General features: G+C 52.8%; 1 long non-coding RNA gene across 1 annotated transcript; it reads left to right on the forward strand.

The window, feature by feature from the left end:
• Positions 1–3,646: 3,646 nt before the first annotated feature.
• LOC146397920 (uncharacterized) lies at positions 3,647–7,419 on the forward strand. The gene is made up of 3 exons (XR_014825251.1): positions 3,647–4,745; positions 4,988–5,206; positions 5,360–7,419. It is a non-coding gene; the product is annotated as an uncharacterized LOC146397920 (long non-coding RNA).

Here is a 7,419-nt window from a genome sequence, read left to right on the forward strand (position 1 = left end):
AGGGTCTGAGAAAGTGGGGAGCTCCCCGGGAAGGGGTGGGGGAGACAGGGGAGGGGAGAGGTCAGCACAGTGGTTCCCCCCACTTCCTGGGATGACTCACAGCCGAGGAGACCCCTTGGGAGGGTGGCCCAAGAGGAGCAGGCAGCACTTTGCTCAGGTCCGAGCGCCAGGCCACCCCAGCCACTGGGGACCTCGGGTCGGGGCGCCGTGTCCAGGCCCCTGTCCACGGGCAGCCCACAGGCCCAGCCCCCTCAGCTTCTGCTGAAGCCTCCCCAGCATCTGGAATGATCCAGAACCTCCGGCCACACCTCCAGCCTTGTGTTTCCTTCTAAAAGAACCCTGTGTTTACCACCTTGGCTTGTCGCTGCATTTGTTCTGCATAAATCTGATGTGTCAGCTCCTAGAGCTGGGAATTTACTCAACTTTTTTTTTTTTAATGGCAGTAAAATATTCAATACACAGATTTACCATTTTAACCATTTTTTTTCCTTTTTCTTTGTCTTTTTAGGGCCACACTCACGGCATATGGAGGTTCCCAGGCTAGGGGTCAAATCAAAGCTACAGCTGCCGGCCTGCACCACAGCCACAGCAATACTGGATCCAAGCCTTGTCTGCGACCTACACCACAGCTCAGGGCAATGCCAGATCCTCAACCCACTGAGCCAGGCCAGGAGTCAAACTCGCATCCTCATGGATACTAGACGGATTCGTTTTTTGCTGCTCAACGAGAAATCCAATCATATGCCCCTCGATGAAGTGTTTAAGCTCATTTAAAAATCTAAATGGAGCTCACATGCTTCACGCCCCCAGAGGGGAGCTGGGAAGCCATCGAGGCTGTGGTCTCAGATGCATTCCTCCGTCACTCGAATTTTCTGAACTGCATCAACTCAAGGACACTGCAAACCATTTCCAAAACAGCATCTATCTACTCGCAGCTGCCAGCTGCAAACCTGTAGTTTCAAAGTCCCTCAGCGTCTCCACACTAATCCTCTCCAAGCCCAGCTCTCCGTGTTGGGCAAGCACCTGCTGCTGCTGCTGCTCCATCTTCTCACCATGCCTGTGGCAGCAGCACTTCTCGGGTCAGGGATTGAACCTGTGCCACAGCAGCGACCCAAACCATAGCTGTGACAACTCAACCTGCTGAACCACTGAGGAACTTCTTGGCAAACAGTTTTTGTAACCTCGCCTTCTTTGACCTTTATAAGCCTCCCCCATCCTGCAGTCTGGCAGAACACAATGCAAGGGGTTCTTGAATCTGTGTCTCCCGGGCTACAGTCCTAACAAACGCCAAGGAAACGCCTCCTTATTTCAGCCACATCTCCATTCTTGGAATTCTTTTTTTTTTTTTTTTTTTTTTTTTTTTTCTGTCTTTTAGGGCTGCACTGGCAGCATATGGAGGTTCCCAGGCTAGGGGACCAGTCGGAGCTGTAGCCGCCGGGCTACACCACAGCCATAGCCACGTAGGATCCGAGCTGCATCTGTGACCTCACGGCAATGCCAGATCCTTAACCCACTGAGCCAGGCCAGGGATCAAACCGCAACCTCAAGGTTCCTAGTCGGGATTCATTTCCACTGCACCATGACGGGAACTCCATTCTTGGAATTCTGGGTTACACTAAAATTCCAGCTTCTATGATTAGAGCAATCCCTTCCATTCGCATGTAAAGCGTCTGTAAAACTCTAGGGAGAAGTTACACAAATCCTTGTCTAAAAATGTCTTGTGTGCTTTTTATCTTCCAATTTTCAAGGATTCTTTAAAAATACAGATACCTCGTCCTGACAAGTCTGTGCTAAAACTCTCATCGGCTGCTGACTGGAGTGTCACATACACACATTCCCAGAGTGGCGCTTGGCAATACTTACTGGGAAACTAAGGATAAACTTCCCTTGCACCTGTCATTCACTTCAAGGAATCTCTGCTAAGAAAGTAACCGGAAATGACACCAAGATTTTTTTACAAATCCAATGAAATATTTATAGCACTCAAAAGTTGGACAAACTGACTATCAAACAGTAGAAGAGTAGGGAAATTCTTGTAACTTCTCGTGATGAAAATAATGCAGTCATGGGAGACCACAAGAGGAATTGCCTTGTGTCACAGCAGGTTGAGGATGCAGCGCCGTCACTGCAGCAGCTCGCGTTGCTGCGGTGGCACGGGTTTGATCCCCGGCCCTGGGAACTTCCTTGTGCCACTGGCCAAAAACAATTTAAAAGAAAGGAGTTCCCATGGTGGCTCGTCAGTTAACAAACCCAACTAGTATCCATGAGGATGCAGGTTTGCTCCCTGGCCTCACTCAGTGGGTTAAGGATCCAGAGTTGCCATGAGCTGTGGTGTAGTTTGCAGATACGGCTTGGATCCCATGTTGCTGTGGCTGTGGTGTAGGCCGGCGGCTACAGCTCCTGTTTGACCCCTAGCCTGGGAACCTCCATATGCCTCGGGTGGGGCCCTAAAAAGAAAAACAAACAAACAGAAGCCTTTGCTGCAAAGCTAATCCCAAACCTTTTGGGAGGGCAGACTTTGCTTCCCGTCACCTGGGAGGAAAGCTCAGAGGCACCTTAGAAGAATTCACAGTAGGAAAGAAAAGCCCCTTGTTATCTCTCTCTGTCTTTCTTGGTGAATAATTCACCCCAGGAGGCCCCTTGAGCGTCTAAAATTCCTGGCTCTTGACCCAGAGTTTGAATCATTTGTTTTCTCTCTTTTTTTTTTTTTTCCCCTGCTTTTTTTGGGGGACTGCACCTGTGGCATATGGAGGTTCCCAGGCTAGGGGTTGAATCAGAGCTGTGGCTGCCAGCCTACACCAAAGCCACAGCAACGTGGGATCCGAGCTGCATCTGCAACCTACACCCCAGCTCAGGGCAATGCCGGATACTTAACCCACGGAGCGAGGCCAGGGATCGAACCTGCGACCTCATGGATACCAGTTGGATTTGTTTCCACTGAGCCACACCATGAACTTCTGAATCTTTCCTGAGGTAGACTCTCACTTTGGAGAGACAGGAGACACTTCCACTGAAGGCTGGTTAGGACGGGGGGTGGGGCTGTGTTTATTTCCATGGGGGTGGGGCACCCCGAGCGGTGACACACTGAAATGTCCGTGAACTTGGGAGAACACTGTGCCAGCGGCCTGGAGCTGTTGCAGGTGGAGCCTGAGAGGCTGTCCCAGAGGCCAGCTCAGTGGCCAGCTCAGTGACCCGAGGATGGAAGGTGAGCTTCAAACCAGACAAGTGTGTTCGAGGACTAAAAAGTCAAACTACACCCAGACAGCCCAGAATCCAGGGGCTTTTCTAGTGTTTTGAAGACATGGACCCAATGTGGGTTTTGTTTTTTGTTTTTGCCTCACCTGCGGCATGGGGAGATTCCCAGTTCAGGGGTCAAAGCCACACCGTAGCAGTGACAAAGTCAGATCCTTAACCTAGGCTACCAGGAAACTCCTCAAAGTGTTTCAAAGTTTCAAAAAACGTTGGCTATTCCCAAGATTAAGCAAAACACACAAACAAAAACCTACCCTAATTAAAAAAAAAAAATCTGTAATCCAGGTTCCAGGTTCCAGGTTCAGCTGTTGCTTCTTTTTATTTTTATTTATTTATTTATTTTTGTCTCTTTGCCTTTTCTAGGGCCACTTCCGGTGGCATATGGAGGTTCCCAGGCTAGGGGTCCAATTGGAGCTGTAGCCACCGGCCTACACCACAGCCACAGCAACTCGGAATCTGAGCCGCGTCTGCGACCTTAAACACAGATCCTTAACCCACTGAGCAAGGCCAGGGATCAAACCTGCAACCTCATGGTTCCTAGTCGGATTTGTTAACCACTGAGCCACGATGGGAACTCCTCAGCTGTTGCTTCTTAAGAAAGACATTCTGACACTTGGAAACATCCTGGAAAGGATGAAACAACTTCTTAAACATGGAAGGATTTCAAACCCGAATCTTCATTCTATGAAAATGGCACCTGGAGTCCACTGGGCACGAGAGAAAGCATTTTCCACCAGCTTCTGTTCCAGCAGGGCTAGGGACACCCTGGGGGAGTGTGGAACTCTCCCTACACCGTCCCCTTCTCAGCTCCTCATGGGTCAATCGGCTGCATTTCCTTAAAGCCACCTGACACAGGCCCTGGGGGTTCCTTGTCTGCTTGAGGCAATGGGATAACTGAGTCCCGGTGTTGCTCCAACCTGCCACGGGAGGGGAGGTGGCGAGAGCGGAGGAGCTGACTCCAGCCTGGGCGGTGCGGCTCGGAGTCCAGAGCTCACGGTCCTGCATTAACTGCATTCCCCGCATGCTCAGCGCTCTGGCCTCCGGAGGACGGGGGCCCATTCTTAGTGTTGGCACAGGTGCCTCTCCCCTGCGAATTCACCAATCCAGAGCCCGGGCTCCAAACCAGACCTCCGTGGGGCTTACACTCTGGGAGGCACAGCCCCTCAGCCCTGACTGCCCCGGGCCAGGGGTGGCACAGCTAGAGAACAGCCCCTCTGCCCAGAGCCTGCCAAAGTCATTCCGACTCGTCAATATGCAGCCTGCTTAGCTGCCTCGCCCTCCCCTTTCTCGTGGAAACAGCAAGAAAGGATCGCCCCAAAGCTTCCCCCGCCCCCGCCCCTGTGCTTCCTGACCGAACCCCCTTCTTCCCCACAGGCCCCTGCCTGGCGTGGCATTGTCACCCCGAAGAGCTGGGTTAGCCTCTTGGTGGGTTTGAACCTAAAGCCACAACCAAGCCGAAGCTCAGGAGCAGGAAGGAGGTGTTACTGCAGCAGGTAAGGAGAAGCTCGGAATCCTTCCCACCAGCAGAAAGGGGGGAGCTTCAAACTAAGGGCGCACGCGTATTCATGGGGGGGGGGCGACCGCATCCAGGCTGTAGTTGACCCACGTCAGAAGGGTCGGCGTTCCTGCTGTGGCACAACGGGATCGGCGGCGTCTCCATCTCATCCACGTGCCAGGATGCAGGTTCTGTCCCCAGCCCCGGCGCAGTGGGTTAAAGGATCCGGTGTTGCTGCAGCTTAGGTCACGACTGCGGCTGTGGCTCTGATCTGACCCCTGCCCCGGGAACTCCATATGCTGACGGGCGAGCGAAAAAGGGGAAAAATGAAGTCGGAAAGCCAGGCGCGGCCAGTGTCACCCCCTTCAGGTTCAGCTGAGCTGGTGGTGGACCTGCAGGCTGATCTTTCCGTGGAAACACCCGGGAGTCTTTCCAACGGATCTGTTACCTCTGCTATTGGTACGTCTCTTGCCTACGTCTCTCGTTTGTTCCTGCCTCCTTCTGTTAAGATGGTTAATTACTGAGACGTGTTCAAGGCTGGCCTTGTGGCCAGGCTTAGGTCACAACATGGCTTAGACCCAAAATGGCTTATTTTATGTCCTCTTCCTCCAGGGACCCCTGACCCTGTCTGCTTCCAGCCTGCCCCCACCTCTTAGCAACTGTCGTGACGATCTGCCTCTGGTGACAAGTGTCTTCGGACTGGTTGACTCCCCCATATGTGAATCATGATAATACGACCCACATTTTAAAACACTCGGCTACTGCCTCTCAGCCAAATAAAACAAAACTGCTCCAAAGCAGGGCAGGGAGTGGCCCTGTGGAATGTGGCACAGCCAGGACCACGCAGTGGGGTTGGAAAAGAGTGCCAGGGCTTTGAAGAAAAGGTAAATGAATGTTTTTAGTGACCGTTGGTCAGCTCGGCTGCGACATGATAGACGTTTATTTTTCTGGAGGCTGGAGGTTGGGGGGTCAAGGCAGCGCTGACTCAGTTTCTGCTTTCCACGCTCTTCCTGGCTTGTCGATGGCTCCCTGCTCCCTGCGTCTTCTCAGGGCTTGGCCTTGCGTGCCCAGAGAGCGTGAGCTCCCGGGGTTTCTTCTTCTAAGGACATTGGTGTAAGTCGATAGGGGCGGGGGTCTCCAGAGAAAGAGAAGCAGGTGTGGCATTCATGACACAAGAGAAGCCATATTTGGCCCTAGCCATTTTGTGATCTAAGCTTGGCTGCAGTGCTTTGCTCTTAAAGAGTGATCGCAGATCTGAAAGGGACGTGAGGGAATTTAGCAACCAAGGAAACGCAGTCAAAAAATAATAGCTCAGGAGTTCCCATCGGGGCTCAGTGGTTAACGAACCCAACTAGTATCCATGAGGATGCGGGTTCGACCCCTGGCCTTGCTCAGTGGGTTAAAGATCCAGCGTTGGCGTGAGCTGTGGAATGGCTTGCAGACGCGGTTCGGATCCAGCATTGCTGTGGCTGTGGTGTAGGACGGCAGCTGCAGCTCCAACTTGACCCCTAGCCTGGGAACTTCCACGTGCCACAGGTGTGGCCCTAAATAGACAAAAGGCAAAACAAAATGAAACAAAACAAAAATCCAGAGATAAAAGAGAATCCTAATTCCTCCTCAAGGGTGTGCGTAGCTAATCTGGTCTGAACTAAGCCCTTCCCCGTGATGCCGGAAAGATGATACCGGAATCCCGGTTCTTGTCCTCGGAGCCGAAGAATGAACTTCGAGAACACACAGGCAGCAAGAAAGCAAGGTCTTTATTACAGGAAAGCAAACAGCTCCCAGGCCAGCTGGGGGAGGGGGAGAAGCACCCCCTGTCTCCATTGTCCTATAAGGGTTTTCATCCCTTAAAGATGGGGGGTTACCCACGTGGGGTCCAGAAAGATGGAGTTTTCTCCCACTGGCCTTGCCCTATATCAGTCCTTGCCAATAGGGGTCTTAGGAGTGGAAAAGTCCCGTAAGTTTTATGGTTTCTTTGCCCTTCTCTTCCAGTAGAGGAGGCACAGGGGCTTAGGGCTGAACGTCCATCTGGGCGTAGGTCCACTCCCTACAGTCAGCAAGGCCTGTGGGGATGATACTCCCTGGAGCCCTTAAGCCACACAGGTTCATCAATGGCCGTATCAAAGAAGGCATCGCAGCCCAAGCTCCTGCGCTGACGGCCTGAGTTATGATTCCACCTCACCCCTCCCCAGCTGGAGGAGGGTGAAATCCAGCAGGGCCTGTGGGCTCCTGGGCACAAGCCTTCCTGCAGCCCTGGGTCTTGTTTTTAGGGAATAAGCTTCGGCCTCCACGACCTTCCCAGCGTTCCCAAGGGCAGGCTCGGGCAGTTGCCCAGCAGGGAAGGGAGGGGGTGCAGCGACCAGGGAGGAGCCTCGGGGGGGGCCCGGCTCCTCTTCCAGGAAGATACAGACCAGTATCTCTGAGCGCTTCTGCAGAACTAAACCCCCAACAAATGAAGACCAGAAAGGGGATCCCCAGAACCCGTCCCGGGGCCCCTAAACACCAGCTTAGAAGACGAAAGCGAGCTTGCCTTTATCCTGGTCCTTCTCTCTGCTGCCCTATTTTCCACGCCCAAACTCTAACACCTCCTCCTAACCTCGCCCCAGGGAGGGCGCAGTCTTTAGGGCCTTGGCCTGCCGGGGCAAAGCAATAAAGCTTTTTTTCCTTCCTCA

This window comes from Sus scrofa, chromosome 13 (assembly GCF_054392235.1).
Source record: "Sus scrofa isolate SSC_HxYL_T2T_F1_AM1 chromosome 13, Sscrofa_HxYL_maternal_Yorkshire_Landrace_v2.0, whole genome shotgun sequence".
NCBI lineage: Eukaryota > Metazoa > Chordata > Mammalia > Artiodactyla > Suidae > Sus > Sus scrofa.